Genomic DNA, 24,879 nt, shown 5'->3' on the forward strand with positions numbered 1-24,879 from the left:
CGAGCGCAACTTAAGAGTTCGGTGTTGAAACCGTGCCTTCTCCGTTTCACGAATCTTTCACGGTCGTTCTCGCAATTATACCAAACACACGAGCGCGCAACCACTCAACACCACGTCGTTACTACGAAATGCTTAACCATCATTCAGATAACTCCCTGAGAAGATTTCTTAGGGAGTTTCTTTATGGAGCGCATCGTGTTACACGTTACGGAAGGACAGATTTCCTGGGTGAGTCGCCTACCTAGGCATTAAAATTGGTAACGCCGTCGTCGGGATTCTGTCGTACAACTACTTGATTTACCTATACACGTCGGTTCATCTGCTAACTGATTGGTGCTAGCTAATGGTGCCGAATATGGTTCGCACCACATTCATTCCCACGGCAAGTAGGATACGGCTAGTATTTCTCGTACTACAACAAAAGGACAGATTTTTACCGCGTGGTCTTGCAAACCGTAAGCCCCGCTGCAGCATCACGACATCCTAGTTTACTGGTTACAAAAGTTGTCGTTTGTTTGTGTTATGCATACGCAAAAGAACCTTTATTTTAAATAATCGATAAGTTCATTTAAAAAAAAGTTTTGAGACTTCGACGCATGTTGCGTGTTGGTACTCCACCACACGCCGTCCTTCACTGCCGTCCGAAAATGTCTGTGGAATTCCCTTTAAAGTGACTGACAACCAATTCTACCAGTGGAGCTGTTCTTAGTCGAGCGTGCGCTGTGAATGACGGCGCCGCCACGCAGGAGCAGAGCCGGAGAGGTCACGTGACTGTCTGACGGGAGGAGAGGAGCCGACCAATCGGATCGTGCGCCGGGGAGGAGGAGGAGGAGGAGAGGCTCCGGGGTATAAAAAATCACCGCTCCTTCCACTCCGTGAAGATGGTACCAACAGCGAAACTGGGCATTCGCGACCGCTTGGAATTTTATTATAGCCGGCGCTGATGCAGCCTGCCTTTCTATGTGTCTACAACAACAACAACAGCAACAACACACAACAAGCAAAACAACACAACAACACAACAACAACAACAACAACAACAACAACAACAACAACAACACAACAACACAACAACGACGACGACGACGACGACGACGACGACGACGACAACGACAACGACAGCAACGACAACAACAACAACGACAACAACAACAACAACAACAACAACAACAACAACAACAACAACAACAACAACAACAACAACAACAACAACAACAGATGAGCAGCAGGAGCAGGTCGAAAGCGAATAGGCCTGATGGGGGCACGCGCACGCACAACAGCGTTAAATTACAGAAGCGTGCTCATAAAACTTAAAATATTCAGACCGGATCAAATATTGCGTAAGGACAAACGCAGGGCCATCTTTATAATGATTATCTCAATTAGGGGTTATTCATTTGTTCGTTCATTACTTTAATTCTGTTTACAAATGTATTATTTTTGCTTTCTAGCTGTAGAACATGCAAGACACAAATCAGACCGACGAGGTGCTTTCTGGCCCAATCTCTCCACAACAACCACAACAGAGCAAATGGAGTTAGATTGGCGATTCCTTTAGGCAGGAAAAGATGATGACGATGATGGTGAGGATGACGATAAATATGATGACGATACGTACGACAGGCGCCGCGAGATTTTCGCCCAAATCACCCTAGAAAGCTGTCGCTGTAAGATACCCTTCTGCGTCTGCACTTTTACAGCAAAGCTGTATATGACTAGGTTCTGACCAAAAGTGCGTGCGTCGGCAGGGTGTGTAGAAAAAAGTCGCGTCGACAAAATTGAAACAGCTGTAGCTTGCTGCGCCCCGGCGGTGCTCCGCGGCTCCGGAGTGGATGGCGAAATAATAAAACGTCAGTGTGTACCCACCAGTGTCTGTGCCTCGTTTTCTTGTGACGTCGACGTCGTTCTAGCGACGTGATCAGCAGTTGTACTTTGGTCCTGCTATGGCCAGGAGAGAGAGAGAGAAACAACTTTATTTAAATAAAGATCGTGCTTGGTTACTGTGGGTGGAGCCCCTCTTCCAGGGCCCCACTGGCTATTGCGGCGCGCCGGGCCTGGTCAAGGGTCGCCAATTGGCTTCCCAAGTACAGTTCGGAGAGTCGCGGCTCCCACGACCAATTGTTGAGTGTATCGTTAAGTAGCGGCGACACGGCGTCTGCCGGACGCTGCGTGCATTGGTAAGTGATGTGTTCTAGTGTCGGGACGGAGTCGCACCATGGACATCTGTCACTGTGTTTGTTGGGAAATATTTTGTGCAGTCTATGTAAGTGTGGGTAGGTGTTTGTCTGTATTCGGCGCCAGTCCCTCGCCTGTCGCCTGTTGAGCTTGGGGTGAGGTGGAGCTTTGGATCGTCTTCCTAGTCGTTGTGCCTCAAGTATGTCTCTCGGTGTGCTGCCGGGTGTCGGAAAGGTGTCCGTTCGAGCGGTATGTATCGCGGCTCGGCCTGTTATACCTCGAGCCAGACGATCCGCCCGATCGTTGCCTTCCACTCCGGCGTGCGCGGGACACCAGGTTATCCCGTGGTCCATTTGGAGGCTTGGTCCTAGTATGCGAAGGACCCCGGCCGGTAGAACTCCCCGAAGGAAGAGGCGGCAGGCGTCTTGCGAGTCTGTGAGTATATAAGCCGACTGGCTCTTGGCGTCAGCGTCTCGGATGGCTAGGGCTATGGCCGCGGATTCCGCCGTGGCGCTTGAAGTCGGGCGTACGGACGCTGCTACGATCGGTCTCCCCCGGTTTGTCGCGACAGCTACATAAGTAGGAGTCGCTGTCTCACCTCTGGGGTATAAGCCCGCGTCAGTAAAGTATGTGTCTGCGTCCTCCTGCCTTTTGCGCAGGATGGCTGCTCGGGCTTGTCGCCGTTTCACGTGGAAGTGAGGGTTCATGTGGCCAGGACGCGCGTAGTCCGTACTGAAGAAGAAGAAGAACGTGCGTGGAAAGAGCGCCGGCGTGAATGGGCGCGAAGGCGACGGGAAGCCGTTACAGCCGAACGCGTGACGTCCGAAGGATCCGTAACGTCGGATAGCCGCGCTGTGACCGATGAGCAACAACAGCGTGTTCTTGAGGATCGCCTTCGCGAGCAGAAGCGGGAGTGGGCGCGATAGCGTCGGTAACCAATTGCAGTGCATCACAGTGACCACAAAGCAATGGTTATCACAATGACAAAGTAAAGAGAAAAAAAAACGATAACAACAACGAAGTTATGTGTAGGTGCATGTATGTTCAATCAATATAGCAATTAAGCATATATATCCGCCGCGGTGGCTCAGTCAGCTAAGGCGTTGCGCTGCTGAGCACGAGGTCGCGGGATCAAATCCAGGCCGCGGCGGCCGCATTTCGATGGAGGCGAAGTGCAAAAACACCTGTGCGCTTGCTTTGTAGTGCACGTTAAAGAGCCCCAGGTGGTCAAAATTAATCGGGAGCCCTCCACTACGGCGTGCCTCATAATCAGAACTGGTTTTGGCACGTAAAACCCCAGAAAGAAGAAGAATTAACCATATATAACTTAATATAGTTATCGACAAAGTGCAGCTTCCAGGTCTTCCATCTTCACATAGTATAAGGGCTCTGAACTATTTCTTATTCTTTTTTTTTCAAAGGAACAAAAGCAAGAACGCGATAATTTTGCAACAAAGCTAACTTACGCGAATTGTTAATAATAACAATATTAATGCCGCTTCCTTATTAGCGCCACCCTCAGTCACTTTCTTGGAAACGACAGTATACCTTAACACGGATGTAGGCAGTACGTGCTTGCTCGCCTATGTGCGGTTTGTTCCAGAGCGGGAAGCAAAGTCCCGGAGGAATATCGAACGGTGGTTCAACGTAGAGCGCAGCGTTGCGGGCGGCAGTGACAGGGCGAAGGGATGCCGGATAGAGTGACACAGAGGGGCACGCCGTAGCTCCGTCGCTGTAACGCTTTGACAGATCCGCCAACGCGTGTAATAGCCAGACGTTCGTCGCAGAGGTGTTATGGACCAGCTTCGTTTATTTTATTGACGGGCAAGAACGAGTGTTTGTACTTGTTGCTTGGACTTAATGCTAAAGAGAGAGAGAGAGAAAGAGAGAGAGAGGTTTATTTGAAGAAAGGCAGAGAGGTCGGCTTGAGCGTTAGTTTGCTCTGGCCTGCTACTCTACACTGGGGAAGGGGGGAGGGATAAAAAGAGCGATGAATGATGATGATAAGATTAGGAGGTGCGTATGTACATGTCCATCCCGTTGAGGTCATACTAGAGCCGTGCATGGAGTCCAGTGGCTTGAAGGAAGGCTATAGTCGCTTCGATGACCACAGCTGCGCTGTTGGCATCAGGCCAAGGACCTAAGACAATCTCGTCAGACATTGGCCACAAGGAGCAGTGCTGTCACCGACACTTTTCAATGTGGCCATGATGAAACTCCCAGCCCAATTCGAAAAAAATACCGGGGATCAGACATGCCTTGTATGCAGACGACATCACGATATGGACGGTCGGAGGGTCCATAGGAGAACAACAAGAGGGATTACAGGAGGCAGTAGACGTCGTAGCAAGCTATGCTGAGGCATGCAGACTGCAATGCGTGCCGGAGAAGTCGGAGCTCCTCATAATCGAGAAGCGCTCACGAGGACGATCAACAGCCCCGGCACCAACCATCCACCTGCGAATAGGTCCTAGAGAGATTACCAAGGTAGACAGACTTCGGATCCTCGGCTTACACTTACAAAAGGACGGGGGCGGAGGATACACCATACAGAAGCTACAACACACCACCACGCAGATCTTGCGCATGATTCAACGAATTACTAGCAGGAAGAGGGGACTCAAGGAACAGGAACGTATCCGATTAGTGCAGGCTCTGATTGTGAGCCGCATTGCGTGCTCGGCACCATATTTAAATTTAAGGAACGCGGAAGTGGAGGTACTTGACCGGCTGATACGCAAGGCGTATAAGCAAGCGCTCGGACTCCCACCCGGAACGGCTACTTTTCGCCTCGAGGAGACGGGGGTGTACAACAATGCACGGGAAATCATAGAGGCCCACCTGGTAAGCCAGAAGGAAAGACTACTACGCACAATAGCGGGACGCTGCGTCTTGGAACGTCTTGGATATTTCGTACGGAAGACCAGCGCACTGACCAAAATCCCAACACGAATACAAGAGACTATGCACGTCTCACCGATTCCCAAGAACATGCACCCAAACTTCCACATCGGACGGAGACAAGCCCGAGCGCAGGCGCTCGCGAGAAAGTATGGAAACCACCCCAATGTCTTGTACGCGTAGACGCGGCCAGCACCGCAAGAAGCACTGCATTCGTCACCAGCGTAGTCGACAATCACGGGACCGAAATAAATGCATCGTCGGTTTCCAGAGTGAGCTCTGCGGAGGCAGAGGAACTAGCGATAGCAATAGCCATCACGACGAGACCGCCGTGGGATTGCGTCATAGTTCTCACGAACCCTCAGACGGCACGCAGAAATTACTCCATGGCCAAAATTTCCAGGGCTGCACATCGCATTCTGAATGGAGCGCACCAGCTGCCACCATACATACAAATCGTGTGGACTCCGGGGCATGAGTCCTTATGCGGCAATCAACAGGCACACGCCTACGCCCGAGCGCATGCACACCGGGAGCCGCGAGATGACCGCGCCGAGCAGTTCCAACCAGAGCCCATACCATTAACCTACACTCACATCCTACAACACTATCGCCTTTCACGAAGAACACTACCCCCACCTCATAATGCTCTGACGCGAGAGGAAGCCGTAATATGGCGAAAACTCCAAACAAACACATATCCACATTTGAGTATTTACCACGCCATACACCCTGCGCTGTATTCCTATAAATGTCCACGCTGTGATCAATGTGCAACACTTTGTCACATAGTATGGGCTTGCGCAAACACACCACAGCTAACACCCATAACACACCCCACCACATGGCAATGGGAGGCAGCGCTGTCCAGCTCCGACTCGACGGACCAGCTCAACCTGGTCAACCGAGCGAGAAGGGCAGCTAAGGCCACTGGACTCCTGGACTGAGGGGACCACCCACTGCAGAGCGGAGGAGCTACCTACGCTCGCGTGCTCTTTTTATTAAGGTTTATTCTCTCTCTCTCTCAGACATTGGTCTTTGTCATTCGCTGAATAGTAGAAATGAGGCTCTGCCGTTCTCGCGCGCACGCTGGGCATGAGCAAAGTATGTGCTCAAGTGTTTCTGGCACTGGGCCGTGATCGCAGTTGGGACCAGTGTCACTGCAGCCGATGATATGTGTATAACGCCTCGTGAGTGCAACACCAAGACGAATCCGGTGTAACATACTTGTTATGCTCCTCTTCAGTTTACGAGGCATGCGAAACTTCATTTCTGGGTCCCATTTGTGCAGTCGCTTGTGTCGTCGATCAGGATTGGTCCAGTACTCAAGTGTACAGTTCCGCATAACGCACCGAAGCAGGGCATTCGTGTCTGTTCGTGAGAACGCGATGCTTACTTCTGGCACATTACTTACGGCTATTTTAGCTTCGGCGTCTGCTTGTTCATTTCCTATCACGCCACAGTGTGCAGGTATCCACTGAAAGGTGACGTGGTGGCCGCTTTTCGTCGCAATGTCGAGAAGCTCTGCGATTTCTAGAGCTAAAATATAATAAGGGCCTTGTCTCATAACGCACTCAATGGCTTGAAGAGCGGGTTTGGCGTCGCAAAATAAAGTCCATATGCGAGGAGGCTCTCTTGCATGGAATCGTGTAGCCTTGCGGATAGCAACAAGTTCTGCGGTAGTTGAAGTGGACTTGTGGTCTAATTTAAATCGTCGAGCGATGGACACTTGCGGGATGACAAAGGCTGTGGCGGAGGCACATGGGGTAACAGAGCCATCGGTATACACGTGAGAAGTACCACTGTTTGCTGTAAAAATGTGCGATAGGGTAAGTTGCTTAAGGCCAATGGATGAAACACAGGACTTCCTCGTAATCCCAGGGATTTGAAGTTTAACAAGCGGTGTAGGCAGGACCCACGGAGGTGCACTATATGAATGCATGGGGAAGAGAATCTAAACGGCAGAATGTTCTCATGACGCAATATAATTCTTAAAAAACTGCAGTTTGGTTGTGTGGCAGGGAGTGCTGATAGGGGATGTTGCGTATGTCGGGTCAACAAGCGTAGGTGCACTCGAAGAGGTTCGCAGAGCATATATACGTTGATGGGACAAGCCCGAGCTTCCGCAATGGTTCCATTCGTAGAGGTGCAGCGTGGTAGGCGCAAGCACGTGCGCAATCCTTGAACTTGTATGCTCTCTAACGTCCGCACACAGCTGGGTCTCATGTTCGAGAGCACCGGCATGCTGTATCTTATATAGCCTTAATGCTAAAGAACTGGCGTTGTATAATATACGCGGATGAACACTAAAGATGCCATTGATGCTCAAGCACGTGAAAGGGTAACATTTTCGATACTGCTCTGCGTGTTTATACTGACAGTAACTCTAGAAAGTCCAGGAATTGGGACTGACTATTATCATTAGTCTAGTGGAGTCTAGTGGAGCCATTAGTCTAGTGGAGCACTAGCCACCCGAGGCCGTAAAAAAAAAAAAAAAAAAAAGAAACGCCTTTGCAAGCAGCATGCGCACGTTGCATCACGAAACAATATATCAGTAGCATAACAGCGCATTTTAATCGCCGCAGTGCATTCAGAACTGATCAAAAAACTCTCGATATACTTTCACGTGGAAGTAAGAAGCTCGTACACCTTTGTTTTTTTTTTTCGTTATCAATTGCAACTTGACACTCCTGTATTAAGTACACTGCCTGCACTATAACGAAGCCGAAGGCCCATCGTTTCCGCATAAACGACGTGGCTTTGTGTTGCTCTGTAAAAAATATCTGTAGGCTGGGCTACAAATATGAATCCACTGCGTGAATTTATTGAATTCGCGTCCGTACCACACAGTTTGGTTTCCAAAAAAAGAAAGATTGAAGTAAAGGTTGCTCCACGAATTTAATCGAACAGCATGTGGCAAACCGATCTCCAATATTCTGAAACGAACACTATAAATGCGGCAAGTGTGCAGTTATATGTGCGTGAAATATTCTCGCATTGCGTCATCATTCGTCGGTTTTTCTCGCTTTGTCTGTCTGTAGCCGCAGGCTGCCTGTATAGAGCCAATTCGGCTTTCTTGTTAAGAATACTTTATGCCCAGCAAATGTTCAATAATTAGATATTGCCGTAATTTTGAGACTGGTTCATGATATCTTATGTACAGACGGGTCCACAGTTAAAGGAAGCTCTACTGTGCAGATCACGTCTGAATTTTCCTCTCTCTCAAGAGCACGATCGCATAGATTAGCAGCAGACAACTTGTGGTCGGTAGCTCTGACTTCTTTCGACACATCGGTGCATTGCTTCCGCATTCACTTGCAGCTGGGGCACCAGCAAAGCGTGAGACGCCCATTTGGGTGTTCTCTTTAACAGTTGACCACAGTGTACGTCCTAAATGCAGTGCTAAATCTCATCTGGTGAAAATATATCGCGCCTCGCTTTGTTCACTTCCGTGCTGGAATATTACGACACTGCTGAGTTCCACAGTTCACTTCTGAATTTCCGCTGCCACCGCATTTCACCCTTTAGGCAAATTCACACTTGGAGTATGTAATCTTCGAAGCATGAGTGGCTGATTGCGCAGAGCTTTCGTCCAATAACGTTGCCGCTGTCACATTGATTTGCGTCGCATCACAGAAACGCCTCATTCTTTGAACTCACCAAACTACTGGTGCATATGGTTTGCCTTCCTCTTTTAACTTGATCATTGTTGGGGTCCCGTGGGCGCAGCTGTTTCTAAAGTTCTAAAGACAGCGGCAGCACGTGCGATTTTTGTTAATGCCCAACAGACCAGAGAGGAAGTGTTCTCGCGTCACTATGTTTCCAATGCATACCGCCGTTTTGGGCTATTCGTATTCCACCGGAAGTGAATAGGAAGTGGGTTGTCATGGTGCTGTACCTATATATGGTAGGAAGGGCATGCAGGAGTTTGACTTCTCCGCAATCACCCTGATGGTGGTAGGGCTATAGCTTCTCCGCTCGATATGCCCGAGGTATACTCAGACAAAAACACGGGTCCAATTAAGGAGGGTCAGTCATACAAACATGGGTATTTTGAAGGACCTTTACCCGATCCCGGTAGGATTGTGGCCGATTATCCGCTGGTATTGTTGTCAGCAGCATTCGTCGTTTTTGTTCAAAAATGACGCATTGCCATGATATGTGTTGTGGCGTTTATTTTGTGTGCTGGGCAGTGATTCCACAAAGAATCTTCCATATCACAAAAGAAGGCCTTAAGATATGTGTAAAGGTCGTGCCACAGTGGAGGCATCGTGTAACGATTCGTTGCGACCCGATGAAAATATCTATAAGAAATGAACTTCAGAGGCGTGCACATTTGGGATGGTTTGATTCATGACTTGAGCGGACACAGCGCAATATAACCGGACGTGTGGAAGGGACATCGCCATTGTCTGCCTATTTCTCACGCCTGGTTATTTTACGCTGTTTCCGCTCCAATCTATAAGAAGTCGCCCTCTTTGATAAAACTGGGTGGCCTCTTCAAGCCACCTGGCGACCCACGGAGCGCACCTGACAGCAAACGAGGAAACAAAATATCGGGAAGTACAATATGTCACTTCTATGGAGGCTGTGGCAATGTATCATAAATAAATGCACCTAAGGACAGTGAGTATATGTGGCTCATTCCTTCCCTCATGCAGTTCTGGTGAGCGCGGGTGAGTTACCTTCATGTATGTAAGATACTGCTGTATTATCAGAGAAAGATTAAAAGAAGATTAGTGTGTGGAGATATTCTTTCGGCATCAGAAGAATATTTGCCCAGCTACTGGGTTTAAGAAAGCTGTAAGAAAATAAACGCACAAACGTATCGTTCCTCATTAAAAAAAAGTTACGTTATATCCAATTGACGACACGTCAGCCTAGTGGTTGGCACATACACAACTACCGCATCGTTGTGAAATCGCGTTGCGAAGGAGGTCGACATACGCCCTCTCAACCGCGGCTCTCTATAGGCACTGCGCCAAAATCTACGCTATGTCTCACCATCTCAGTGCACTTCAACGAAGGCTAGGGCTAAGAGTCAGCCATTCAGAAACGGGATACTGCAGCGCGTTCTCAGACAGGGATAGAGCTTGCTCATCGTTGACCCCAGATCCTTCCGAGAAAAGCTCCCATTCAGTCGGAGGGAGATCGGATGCGGACAATGAGGGAGCTCCTCTTTCGGTTCTCTATTACGGTTGGCTGACGCTACCCGCGTAGCCTTTGCTGCGTCACACAGCGTGGGTAAGACGAAGTATAAGGCTTGGGGATTGCAGAAGACGACAATCGTATCCATCGTCGGACAGATGGTCACGTTTTTGTACCTGTGGTTATAAGCACGGCGCATTCGTTGGGAGAACGGTTACCCGTCCGGACGGCTTGCCGCACTGGCACCGTTTCTATACCGATGTCTTTCCCCTCCTGTTCTTCCTCATTCGGGTGGGGGGATCGTCCTCATCGGCTTGCGGGTCGCGTCGGCAATTCGTCAACGATCGCCGGCGAACGGTCGTGGCGAGCCGCGGTCAGCGTGTAGCCTAACGGGGATCAAATTGCCGGAGTACCGACGCGACCAGAAACGACTTGGGATGGCGGCGGCACGCACAAAGCAAGAAATAGCGAGATAGCCGCCAGTGCTGCGCTGCCTTCGTATGTTTGTTGAAGGCGCGTGCGTGCTTTTACGGAAGAATGGGCGCGCAGCCAGGCGCGCTAACTCATCGGGAAGCCCTTGTGAATGTCCGTTGGGCGGTTTGACAAATACGTGAGAGTCATGCGTGCTTCGTCCTACGTGCTGTGTGTGTGAAGAGATGGCAGTGAGACGGCGGGATGTGATTGAAAACTTAAGCAAAAAAAAAAGAAAAGAAAAACACAAAGTTGGATGCAAGTATTTTGATTATTCTTTACTTTGGTTACGCTACCAGAAAAAAGGTGCCCGCTTAAGTGCCTAGGCGTGACGGGCGAAGAATCTATCACGCATAATTGGGTACTGCGAAAAATATCAATTACTCGGAAAAGGCAACGAAGGAATGCAGATATACGACAGGGCGTCTCTTATTCTCGGGGGCTGCACACGCACTGATCAGACCTTGCACACGAAATGGACCGTGAATAGGGTTAACGGTTATGCCATAGGTGTATAAAGGGGGGGGGGGGGGGGGCAAGAGGGGGGGGGGGCACTTGCTTCTTTACTGTGCCACGCCTGCGGCGGCCCGCCGTGAACTGAACATTCTCGAAAGGGGCGGATTGGGATCTACGTCATTGGCGACAACTGCCGCAGGTGCACGCGTTGTCTGCTAAGGCGCAGTTTAAAGGCTGCTAACAACAACAACAAAAAAAAAACAACTATGCAATTACCAGCCCTACGGCTTTGCCAATATATAGATGAGGGGTATATACTACTCATTTTAACAAATTCAGCCAAAGGGAAATTTCGTTGCGCATGGCCTTTCAAAGCTTACGATTCTTCGCGGTGCGAGAGAGCCGTCTGCGAGACTAAAGCCCCTATATTTATAAATATAGGGGCTTTATGCGAGACGCACCTTGCACGCCTGCATTGCAGAGGAGGCTGTCGCCGGGCACTCAAAACAGTTTTCACCTTCTTCACGTTCCGCCCGTTTGGATTACCTCGTGTTTGTTGGGGCTGTTTACTCTAACCATCTTTGGAAACTGAAAATCAGCCTTGCTTTTTTATAATTTAGCGGTTTGTTATCAGCGGTTCCATTTTAGCGATTCTTTAATAAATACAGCGACTTTATTGCCTGTTTAGCGGCAAAGCTTTCTATTTAGCGACCAGCGAGTTTTTCTTTTTTTAGCGCGTCGAATGAACAATTGGCGACATTTTAGGGATTTCGAAGTTAGGAAAGTTGTTTCAAAAATGGTCTTCTACAAGGCATTTTATTATTATAAAGCTGCATGTAAGCGGCTGAAACTCGATGTACGACGCGTAGGTCGTTGAACACGATGAAGCGACAGTTGCCTTCCCATTGTGACTGGGGCTTCACAGCACAGTGGTCATGAGATGTTTTTCATTCTTCAGAAAACCGATTCGAATGGGTTCAAACGTTGCAGGTTCTGCGGTAGCCATAAATGCGTTCAAATTGTGGATGTTTTGCAAGAGTAGCGGTAAATAATTTGACCAAAGCCAATTGGAATTAATCTTAAGTTCAGATTTAGAACACAGCAGGCGAATATGGCTAAACAATTGTATAGAAAGGCGTAGATATCGAGGTAGGTAGGTGTGTGTGTGTGTGTGTGTGTGTAGGGGGTGGGGGGGTGGGGGGCTGAGCTTGTTTACGCGAGTCTGAAAAAACTGCTTCCGTTTCTCACGGATTTCGCACCCTTCAGTAGTTCCCGACAGCTTGCAGGTAGATCAAGGGCGGTAGCGTAGTATTTGACCTGCATCATCAGCCTATATTTATGTACACTGCAGGACGAAGGCCTCTCCCAGAGAAAAGGCCGCTTGACGTATGGCCATGATCGCTCGCCCCTGTTATTGACGACCGGCCTGAGCATTTCCCGGGCGCCACGAACAGCGTGACACACATCGTCGAGCCGCGGTGCGAAAACGTCGGTCATTGAAATTGCGAGTGTTGCGCAATTCCTGACGCAAGTCGACTACTTGAGATGCGAGCTCTTTTACTGTTTCCCGAAGGGAATCCACTTCAGGAAGTGGAGACCTACGGACACGTGGCGGAGGGAGGATGTCGCGTATCTCGGCCACGGCCTGCAGCGACAATGCTTCAAGCAGGAGTTCATAATTGCGAACTGCCGACGTGACGCGATGACTGCGGAGCTTGTTCCCACCTTGTATGAACCATAAACGTGGGATCGGCAAGCCATAGCTGCGGTAGCTGCTGGCTGTTATACCACCCGTAGAAGATACTTGAACGGTTGCAGAGGTCGTTGATCCATTGAAGGTCGCGTTCCTAGTCCGGGTCGCCAGTAAGTGCGGACCCGCCGCGGTGGCTCAGTCAGCTCGCGGGTTCGAATCCCGGCCGCGGCTGCTGCATTTCGATGGAGGAGAAATGCAAAAACGCCCGTGTGTTTGCGTTGTAGTGCACGTTAACGAACCCCAGGTGGTCAAAAGTAATCCGGAGCCCTGCACGTACTACAGCGCGTCTCATAATCAGAAGTGGTTTTGGCACGTAAAACCCCAGAAAGAAGAACAGTAAGTGTGCAACCACCAAGCACAGTTAAGAACACTGGGGCTTTATTTGTACGTTGCTTCACTTGATCTACTCCATCGTTTCACCTCCTGTTTTTCTCCTCACTCAGCCGCCCCCACTACGGCGACGCGCCAGAAGAAGAAAAGTTGGCCACAGGTGAGTCATACGGCGTGTCGACTTCTTTGGAGCCGAAGTCATCTGCGCTGTGCAATGCCTCTCTTAAATCATTCCCATAAGGACTGATCTGACAATTAGTCGGGGATTTATCAGAACAGCTACAAGTAGCTGTAGGAAGAGGGGAAAGCTTAGCAACGCAAATGAAAGCACTCTGCTACCGCTCCGAGCCTTTAAATTAAGCATTTAAATTTTAATGACTTAGACGTTAAAAAACACAGTTGTCGTCCGAAATTACAAAGTGTAGTGCATATTTGAGGACGGGACATGGCCATGTCAATGGGCCCAAACGTGCACGTTGCGTCAGTAGCGAGGAGTCTGGAGACGTTTCGTCGAAGGTATTAAATAAATGTCTTTTGCCGAGTTCGAGGCACTTTTGATGCAAAAGCGTCAAATGGCCCATTGCGCGAAAAAACCGGCGTTTGTCATTTGGAGCGAAACGGCGCCTAAATTCCCATTGGATGCGACGCCACGTGACGAGCGCGCCTCGACAGAGCAGAGCGGGCGAAAGGAAACACTTGCTGCCGCATTAGCGCGCCAGGTGTTGTGTGAGTTGCGTGAGGCACCGCAGGCTGCTGCTGCTTGCTGGCTCGGGCATCACGTACCGCTATGGCACATTACTCGCAGTACCAAACTCGAAGGACCGTTCAGCAGCGTTCAATTGGACATTAATGCTTTCGCATTCAGAACTCATATGAAGTGATTAGGTGTTCTCGGATTCTATCGTACGTATCTGGCCTCTAACGCTGACTCGTTTAGCGGTACTGGTGGCGCCATCCAGAAGCGGTTCAGCGAAGTACTTTACCGTTGCAAGCATAGAGCTTCATTAAATTTATTTATTTATTTATTTATTTATTTATTTATTTATTTATTTATTTATTTATTTATTTATTTATTTATTTATTTATTAGTATACCCTCAAGACACAGAGGGCGTTGCACAGAGGATGGGTGCAATGTAAATACAAAACAAAACAATAACAGGGAGTCAAAGGGGGAAAAAGAAACTTTAGTTTGCAGCTACACCAGAAAGTGTTCAGTAACGGCAGACTTGAACAAAGCTTGGTCCTCAGTGGCAGTGATGGAGGGGGGAACGTGATTCCACTCTCTACTTGTCTTAGGAAGAAAAGAATGTAAAAAGAGATTAGTGTGGCACAGAGGGATGGCTACTTTATTTGGGTGGTCAACACATGATGAAAAGTAGGTTCAGAGATGAATTCCTGTTGAAGTACTTGATTATGAAAGAAATTTTATAAAGAACAGGAGACGCGTAATCGTTCTTCTCATTACCAGGTCTTGAAAGGGAAGAGTGCATTTCATCAAGGTGACACTGGCAGCACGAGCATAATTATTGAGTATAAATCCAGCTGTTTGGTTCTGGACAGATTCTAAGGTGTCAGTTAAAATTGATTGAGCTGGGTCTTTCGACGGAATGATGTTTGATATAGCTGCAGTTTAGGGTGCGCTGGCGCTTGGCGAAAGTTTCGGCGAAGATAACCAAGAGTACAACTAGCATTGTTAGTAATGTTAGTATTGTAAGAGTACCGTGATAAATCGTTCGATATGTAAACACCAAGATATGTGTAAGTACTAACCTGCTCTAATTTCGATCCATTTAATGTGTAGTTAAAAGGGTTCAGAAGTGTTTGAAAAACGCGACATTGCCATACTTGAAGGAAACAGTGCTCGAAAACAGGGCGATGACCGCAGGTGACAAACAGAGCGCTGACTAACAACCAATTTTCATTGCGTATTGATGTCCCGCCGCCGCGTCGGGAGGCAGTGAAGTCCTTCGTAGCATGTTGTATTCGATGGCTGCCGGTATGGTTCTTCCCATCTATCTTCTCGACCACACCTTCCCATCTTCTCACACCGAAGCATTACCCAAGAGGCCATTCATTCCTAAATAGAATTCACCTATTCACCTATTCATCCATTTATTCATTTATTCGTTCATCTGATGTTACGATGTCTGGTAGTTCTACCCTTTATTTTTGCGCTGTGTTAGCACATTCACATTGCTGCCTTGTAGAGCTTTTCATAAGACGAGAAGGAAAAAAACGCATGGTGAGCCTTTCCTCCTCTCTGGCATGTGCGAGCTGGCGCGGTGCATGAAAGTGTTGCCAACGCGGGCTGCGGAATGATTTGGAAATGAGTTAGCTCGTTCTCCGTGAAACTTACGATGATGTCATTTCATACGAGGTCGTCGAAGAAGCACTGTGTAGCCTTTCGGTGCAGCGATAACTACAGAATTCGGAAATTTATCTCGGCTGCGCAGACATATACGACGTGCATAATGACCCACGATGTGTGTATGTGTTGTGAACTATTCTGGCTGTACTGGCTTTCACTCGATGAAAAGAGCCGGAGTGTGTGAATGGCCAGTGTGAATTGGAAAATATTCTCACTGCCTGATCACTTGGCAAGGAAACTAAAACGTAGCAGTGCTCGTCTACGGCCAACCCAATGCAACCCCGAAACATCTAGGAACCAATCATTATAAAACACTTGCGTCTGCCACCGGCGTTGTTTTCTCTTAATTCAAGTCTAGTAGACTTGAAATCCCTATGCTATGTCTACGTTAGCTTCTTATATGAGGCCGATGGCGTTGTTCAACACAGTGATCACTGAAGTTGATAAAGCAGCATGATACATATAAGCTTTGTGCTTCGACATTGCTTTTGTATCCTTTAAAGCAGTAATATCCAAAGGGTATCGAATAAATAGAATCCAATGACTTTTTGTGAGGACATATAATTTCCGGAAGACGGGTGAGTGCATCGCAGAAGACGGGACAGACAAGACGAAAAAAAAAAAGTAAATTAGATCTCATCCTCTTTTTTCGCAAAAAAATAAATAAAAATATACATGGACTAATACCGCAGAAAGACCTCGCACGGTCATGCCGCAAGCTTGGACCATGCGCTATATCGATTAAACAGATCTATTGCCAAGCATATACCACTGCTTCAGATGCACGCGCAGTCCGCAACTGGTCGCTATCTAGTCGGCAAGTCTGATTCCATCTGTACGGTAGGCTCTTATTACTAGCCAAAGCTATTTCATTCGTGGGCCGTAACTTAGTTCAACAAACGAGGTAGTCGCGTAATACATCAGCAGATGACAATTTGGACGCTCGTCAAAGCAAACCGCACAACGTATTCAGTAGCAAGATCGGCACCCACTCTCTTAGGATCGTCTTATATTTCGTAACTACGCATTGTTAATAAACCACAGTTTAGAACTACAGTGAGAATGCTGCAGCAAGTCACAATAGTGCAACGAATTTTCAGAAATCCACAACTGATCTTCGAGGTTGATTCTATAGCTTAAACAGGCACGCACACGTTGCGCTGGGTGCTCCGCCCACCTCAACTCCAGCAGAAACTCCGGCCCTGCCGACACAAATTACTTCAGTGCGACTCACAGCACTGTTTCGCAAGTAGAATGCGCTACGTCATATCACATAGACCGCGCGAGCGTGAATCAACCTCCTGAAGCTGCCACTGAGCGTATACATGGCATACAACACGGAGTGTTCGCTCGCCCAAGCCAGTATGCCGACTGCCCATAGATGGCGCCACTGCCTAGGCAATATGGCAGTGCCTAATGAAAATCGGTCTGTACATGCCAGTCAGGTTACATTAACGAAAACATGTGGCTGTGATCCGAGTCGTCCTTTGCGAAGACCGGCGAGTCGACCGGCAAGTGATAGGGAAGTGGTCAGAGCGCGTTATGGACTGTTAATGCTGCAGATCGCAGCATTACATTTGATGTTTATGGGTCTATGATACGTTCATGATTTACTCTCTTCTACTTCTCATTTCCCCATTATTTTACTTCCAATCATTCAGGCTGGCACGCCATTCTAAATCGGTGACCCTCACAGTCATTTCCGATCTCTTTCTTTCTGTATTTCGATGAGATTAGGTTAGTAAACATAAAATGCCTTCCTGACTCTATGCAGACGTAGACTTATCCTCTTGAAGGCAAAAATTTAATTATGGGGTTTTACGTGCCAAAACCAGTGCTGATTATGAGGCACACCATATAGTGGGGGACTGCGGAAATTTGGACCACCTGGGGTTCTTTAACGTGCACCTAAATCTAAGTACACGGGTGTTTTCGCATTTCGCCCCCATCGAAATGCGGCCGCCGTGGCCAGTGTATACTCTGTAAGCCCTCACGCTCTCTACTACCATTCAGTTCGTCATTTACTAAGTTTGTTACTCTATGTAATTCGGGAAATAGGAATGAAAATTTTCCATCCCGAATAGTTTCAAGAGCGACAACAAAAGATAGGAATGCCTGAGTAAGCAGAGAAAATTCTTATTCATCATATATGCATTTTTTGGCATACATACGCGCATATTAATTGTCCTTGGCCCTTCTTCTTGAGGGCAGCATTAGTGTATCATTATCGGTCCTTCAAGCTTTGATCTGCACCAGAGCTAGATGAATTTGCTTGCAGTGCTTTTCAGTAGCCCTGAATGCCTTGTGCCAGGAACATAAAATGCGCCTCATAGGTAGTGTAGGCTACTAAAGATGAAAACTCTCATGTTTAGGTCCTTGGGACACAGTTTGTGTTTAAAAAATACTGTATAAGAGAAAACGAAATGCGACCTTATACACAATGTGGGATCAAGGGTCATGGAAGCGCTTAAAATCGGTAGTTGGGCTAATAAACCCTTTGAGGGGGATCGATAGATTGGAAACGCCTAAATAAAAATGCTTTTAATATGCAGATAATGTCTGCTGTACTTGAAATGTTCCAAGTTGGGGCTTAGAAGGTGATTCCAAATCAATATTTTGAGGAATTTCCGTTATTATCCTAATAACAGATTTTGTGTTGTGAAAGTTGTGTTCAAATAACAATAAAAGAGGGGTTAGGGCCTGGTATGCTAGGAATTCTGGTGCCTCAACGAGTGTTCTGAGGAGAGTGTGCAAATAGTGTTATAACTTCACAACGGAACGGTATTATGAGTTCAGTGGCTTTTGTTCGGTATTTCGAATCAAGGCATGAAAAGGCGATAGTTAGAAATGAGATACCAACATTACTTAATTTAAAAAAAATTATCGCTTTACATTTTAAGACTTCAAAAGAAAATAGAACAGTTGAGTTGAGTTTCCTTGTTTTCACCGCGCTTTATGGCGGCCCCTAGGTTTGAGGTGTATATTTCAATTGATGCTAAAATTAGGTGAGCGCAAGAAGTGAATGAAGGAACTCGTAGGCTCAGCATAAGCGGCTGTGTGCTTTTTGTTTGAACATATCGCTTGTCCTGTAACGTTACCGCCCTTGTACAATTTAACTGGAAGCTTACCTGACTGATTTAGGATTTGTGTATCAAATCAGCACATTAATTAACATGGAACGGAGCTCAGTCATTGCAATTACCTAACTTGCTTGAATTTAAATGAATGTTGTCTAGCAGCTCTAGGCTACGATGTTGCCCACTTAATTACCATGAAAGGTGAAACACCGTCGCGCAGGAGTTTTCTCTACTGTTTCTTGGGCGAATGCGAGCTTTCTGGTTCTTTTATTTTTTTACATAGTTTGATCTTAGTGGCTTATGTAACTATGTCATGATGGTGCCGCTCCTTAAGTCCAGTAGGAAATTTCCGGTACACCTGCCTAATACATAATATATTGGAACTTCCGCAATTAACCAACATATTTCGAACTTTGCATACACATTTGCCATAACTTCTCCCTTATTTTAATGAATCATAAACAAGGTGACTTGCCAAGTTCACGGAGAACACGGTAGAAACCAACTGCGAACGTGGCATGACATGTTGAAACTAAGATAAAAGGAGCGTTCATCGATTCTTTGGAATGCCTATCTTTATACCAGGATCGCGAAAGTGTTGCCACAAGTTACACTTGACATTGCCACTATTTTCTCCAAAATTGGAGTTCGTGTCTTGTGCAGTTGCTTTAGGACTTTGGAAAGTATAGCAAATAACAACCGCATGACTCTCTGGAACGCTTGAATAGGTAACTTTCTACAGAGGTTGTAATTAAGCTACAGAGATTAAAAATTTACCGTTCATCACTAATGAACCGCTTTCTACGTTTACGAAAAAGATCCGAGGACATCTAAGCACTTCTTATGAGTTGTGAATGCGAAAGCATTAATGTCCAATTGAACGCCCCTGAGTTGTCTTTCGAGTATTGCTCGGCGCTTTTAACGCCCTTCTTAAAGAAACGGCTATCCTGAGGCATTTTTGGTCAAAAAAGTATAAGGTGGAATATGTTCCTGCGCGCTGTCTTCGACCTAAAGATCGCTTTCGGGTGAACCGCTGCTCTACCAGATACGGTCAGCGCACTCGTAATTGCTTCATACCCTCCTGTCTCAATCAACTACCAGCAAGTGCCTTTCGCGTGAAAACAAAATATAAACTAAAGCAAATTCTTCGTCGCATTAGTCTTTAATATTTTAGCCCTCAGACTTCCCTTGCAGGTTCACTCGAATCATAGATAACTATCTGACATGAACGCCTTAAGAGGACGACATATGGTTCGGCGACTGCATCATACAGGTGCCGAAGTGTAAGAATATACTGTGAAGACAGTAACTTGTTTGTTTTTTTATTTTGGGCGTCCTGTACCCTACTGACGTCATATGTATTTTTCTGTCATGTGCTCTTTTTCATTTTCAGATGTTATTACTGGTTCTCAGGGCGGATTTTTCAATATTGTATAACAACATAATCGCCATTTCGTTGCTTGTATTGCGAGTGCCACCTTACAGTATACATTTCCTTCTAATTTACGTTTGTACTATTTGTCTTTTATTTCCGTCCTCATTGCTGCTGGGGTTCTTCCTTTATTTTTCCTTTACTTGCTTATTCCTGCCAAAATATGTTTTTGCATATTCTGTTGTGTCTGTGATATAGCAGTTTTGTAAACGCTGCCTGTCGGCTCTGCCCTTCAAGCCCAATGCGGCTTTGGCAGGCCTACCATGTATTTGTGCCAATGAAATTCTGCTAATAAAGTATTATTATTATTATTATTATTATTATTATTATTATTATTATTATTATTATTATTATTATTATTATTATTATTATTAATGTACCATAGCGGTACGTGTAGACTGAGCCAGCAGCCTAACCTAACCTAACCTAAGCAGCAGCAGCAGCCTACGGTGCCAACGCCACATGTCACAGACGTCCTACGCGACGAGAGACCGAGGAAGCAGCAGCGGCCAACAAGACCGGTAGCCGCACGCAGCAGCTAAGCCTATAGTAGGGGCGATCGAGATAGAGAGATAAGGATGCAAGCAGGCTTCCGAGAGCGAGAGCTAGGGTGACTGGTGTCGCGGCGTTGCCCTCTACACTCACGCAACACCTGGCGCGCTAATGGGCAGCAAGTGTTCCCTGAGACACACTCGGGACATGGCGTCGGTGTACTACACTGGAGGGCGTCACGAAAAGGCGATTTCCAACCTGCGCCTTGTACCAGGCATCGGCGTTCCTGCTGAAGGACCAGCTGGACGACATCTGCACATCCACACGGACGGCTCCGTCCTTGCAAACTCCGGATCTGCCACAGCCTCCTGCATGATCCCTGCCCTCCAGCACTCGGGAGCGTGCCGGGCTGCCTTTTCGCAGCAATCTCCACCAACGCTAAGGTGGCTGGCCTCCATCTGGGTGCGGACCTGCTGGCGGAGGACCCCCCCCGAATTCTCCGGCTGTCATCCTCTGCGCATCGCGAACGGCGCTCCTGGCTCTTCGTCGACCGGAGACCGTCTGCCTTGGCGTTGCGCTGCTGGCGGAAAAGCTTCGCGCCCTTGTTTCAAGTGGCTTGAAGCTGTCCTTATAGTGGCTCTCCTGTCACGTACGTCGGCGTCCAGGGCAACGAGGAGGCTGACGCCCTGGCAAAGGCAGCACACCATGCTACTGTACCAGTCGCAGCGCTGTAACTGCCTTTGACTATGCAGGCACACGTTGCAGGGGCACCTACGGCGCTCCACCCGATCGGCGCGTCGCCAGCGGTCGCCCTCCCCATCCACTTTCTGATCGCGGCCTCACAAGGCAGGAGCGGTCTCTCCTACTGCGCCTCCAGATCGGCTGCTCCTGGACGGCTTCCCGGAAGTACAGCAAAGGCTGGCTCCATCCCCGGCTGCTCAGAGTGCGGAGAGGAGAAAACAATCGACCACTACTTTGTTCTTTCCCGCCTTTTCCGAAGAAAGGGCTTCTCTCTACGGCCTCACCTCCAACGCCTAGGACTCCTTACGGTCTCAGCATCTGCAGCTGCTCTTTCCCGGTCGGCACCACGGCTCCGCCTTCAGGACCCTTCTCACATTCCTGGAGGACACGGGGCCGCCGTGTAAATTGTGAATGCGCCGCCTGCTATATCCTACACAGTCAAGGGCTGTGTATCACCTCGACCTTCTCTCTCTTTTATTTATCTTTTCTTTCTTCTTTCCCATCCCCCGCCCCTTCCCCAAGCGCTGAGTCGTGCTGCCTAAAGGGGCTGCAGAAAATAGCGCCTCTTCCTCTTCCTCTTCACAACCACAATCTCTCTCTCTCTCTCTGACGTGGCTCGCAGCCAATGGGAATTTACTAGCCGTTTCACTACTGCAGACGACAAACGCGGGCTTTTTTGATCAATGGGACATATGACACTTTCGCATCAAAAGTGTCTCGAACTCGGCAACAAGCTTGCAAAACCTCCGACGAAACGTCCCCGATTCCTTGCTAGTGGCGCAACGTGTACGTTTGGGCACTTGATACGGCAATATACCTACCTCAAACATGCACTTCTTTATAATTTCGGACGAGAACTATGTTTTTTTTACATCTAACTCATTTAGATTTAATACTTAAGTTAAAAGGCGCGGGAGCGGTAGCGGAGTGCTTCACTTCAGTTGATACGCTTTCCCTCTTGGCTATAGTACAAGGTAACTGCACTGATAAATACCCATCTAATTGCCAGACCAATCTCTATGGGTATAATTTAAGAGAGGCATTGCAATGAGAAATTTACTTCGGCTGCAAACACAATCATTGTTTATTGTCACTCTCGTGCGATTGCTTCGCAGTTTCGGAACATTACCAGTGCTCGCGAACAACTTTTTGTGGCAATGTAGGAAAATTCGGGGCCCTTCCACTATGTGAAGATGGAACACCAGCGAAACTGTACTTGTTGGTAACTATATTGAGTTATATATGATTAATTGTTTTATTCATTGAAAAAAAAATTGTCGCAGTTTCACCTGACAGGCGAAGTATCAATTACGATAGCAAATTAGTAGAGAGCTATACGGAGTATGGATAGTAGTTTTATAAGCTGTATAAACTTGGACATGCAGCAGCACCAGCAACGCGCAGAACTGTTGTCGACGCCGTCGGCGTTTTGCCCGCGTTCGCACCGAACGCGCGCGGCGTTGGTAACTGTTGCCGGTGCCTCTGGGGGGCGGCTCGGAGGTTTTCGACAAGATCAGAATGGGACACTCGTCGAGCAGCGTTGGAAATCATACCTCCCTACTCGCCTCGCAACGTTTTTATATAAATACGCATTGGGTGTCGCAGATAAACGTCATTTGTTTGCACGTACAGTTCACCGATTAACTGAGAAATACATCCCTAACCGCACAATCACATCAAGTGTGCAAGCGCCATTGTATTACAGTCATCTAAAGCTTATCCGACCGGGAAATGTGCTTCTATCACTTATGGAATCACCCCTTTCCGATGCGCGCTGGGCAGCTTATAAATCCGCTTCACATATCTATATAGCACTCTAAAACTGCTAAAGGCAACTACTTGTCTAGTACACTCCTGAAATACTAAAAAAAAATCTAAGAAGGTCTGGCAAATAATAAACCCAACAACTAACAATGCTATTTCATTAGAAGATTCATCTGGAAATGCTGTTTCCGAGAACACATGCGCAACCATTCTAAACGATTCATTTACAGTCAATTTTCGAAAACTAGCAATATTGAACTTCATATCGCATACCAGTGCGAATACTTACCAATACATCCTGTGATTGTTGGGTACCTGGAAAAACAAGTTAATAGATAGCTTATACCGTATCTTGCATCACCTGGTTTCGATTGCATTATCAGTATTTCCTTAAAAGCACTAGCCTCTTTAGTTCCATGATACTGACAAAAATTTACCAACAATTCCTGAACTCATGTGAGCTTCCAAAGAATGGAAAATTGGGAAGGTGGTTCCAATCTTTAAATCTGGTCCCAGAACACACCTCTTAATTATCGACTCATATCTCTCACATGCAGTTGTTGTAAATTGTTACAGCATATAGTTTGCACGAACCTGGCCAGATTTCTCATATTTCACTACAGCGCAGCATGGTTTTCGAAAAATCATATTCCTGTGAATCTCAACTAGTATCTTTCACCCATGAGTTGCATTGTGTCCTAGATTGCTCATCCTGGCCATACTGGGACTAGACCTAACCAAGCCTTGACAATGTGAAACATGAGCAATATTGGAAAACCTGGAAAAATTAGGAGTTGGGCGTAAGACGTACGAATACATCAAAGACTTTCTATCTGACAGAAGAGCATTTAACAATAGGAGGAGTGGCGTCGGACGAACTAGAGATGGGAAGCAGAGGTACGCCGCAAGGCTCTGTCCTCTCGCCTTTTCTCTTTAATGTCGCCATGATAGGCCTCCAGAAATACTTATAACATTGAAGATCTAAATCATAGCCTATACGCCGATGATATACGCTATGAATAGCGGGAGGCAGTGATGGTCATATTCCGGACACACTGCAAAAGGCGATTGATGCGGTAGAAGCATACGTTGGGTCGAGAGGTCTGGGATGCTCCTCGCAGAAATCCGAGCTCCTGCTATACCAGCCAACGTCAAGAGGGAAAAAGAAAACCGAAGTCCCCAATATACAGCTCTTCGCAAAACCAAGGACAACCCCTACCTCTGGTTACAAGTATAAAGATCCTCGGTATGCGGATTCAGAACAACGGCTACAATATTGAAACCATCAGACAGTTAGAAAGCAATACATATCAGACAATGCGTCTGATTTCGCGCATAGCAATAAACACCACGGTATGAAAGAAAATAGCTTGATCAGACTAATTCAAACTTTTGTTCTCAGCCGGATCGTCTACGTAGCGCCATTCTTAGACCTTAAAACTGAAGAAAAGAAAAGAATCAACGTCATGATCAGGAACACCTACAAGCAAGCTCTGGGGATCCCGGTCTCCACTTCGAATGAACGTTTTGAAGCGCTGGGGCTCCATAAAACACCATAAAAGAATTGATAGAAGCTCACAGAGCTGCCCAGATGGAGAGGCTCTCCAAAAGTCAAACCGGGGGGAGACATATTTCTGGAATCACAGCGCATCAACTATGGAACCCAGAACTGACATCAAACAGATATACCTGCGGACATTAGGAGACACCTATATACCCCCGTTACCAAACACATGCTCCTTCGCACAACGCAGAAAGAAGAAATAAGA

Source organism: Dermacentor silvarum, chromosome 3, assembly GCF_013339745.2.
Source record: "Dermacentor silvarum isolate Dsil-2018 chromosome 3, BIME_Dsil_1.4, whole genome shotgun sequence".
NCBI lineage: Eukaryota > Metazoa > Arthropoda > Arachnida > Ixodida > Ixodidae > Dermacentor > Dermacentor silvarum.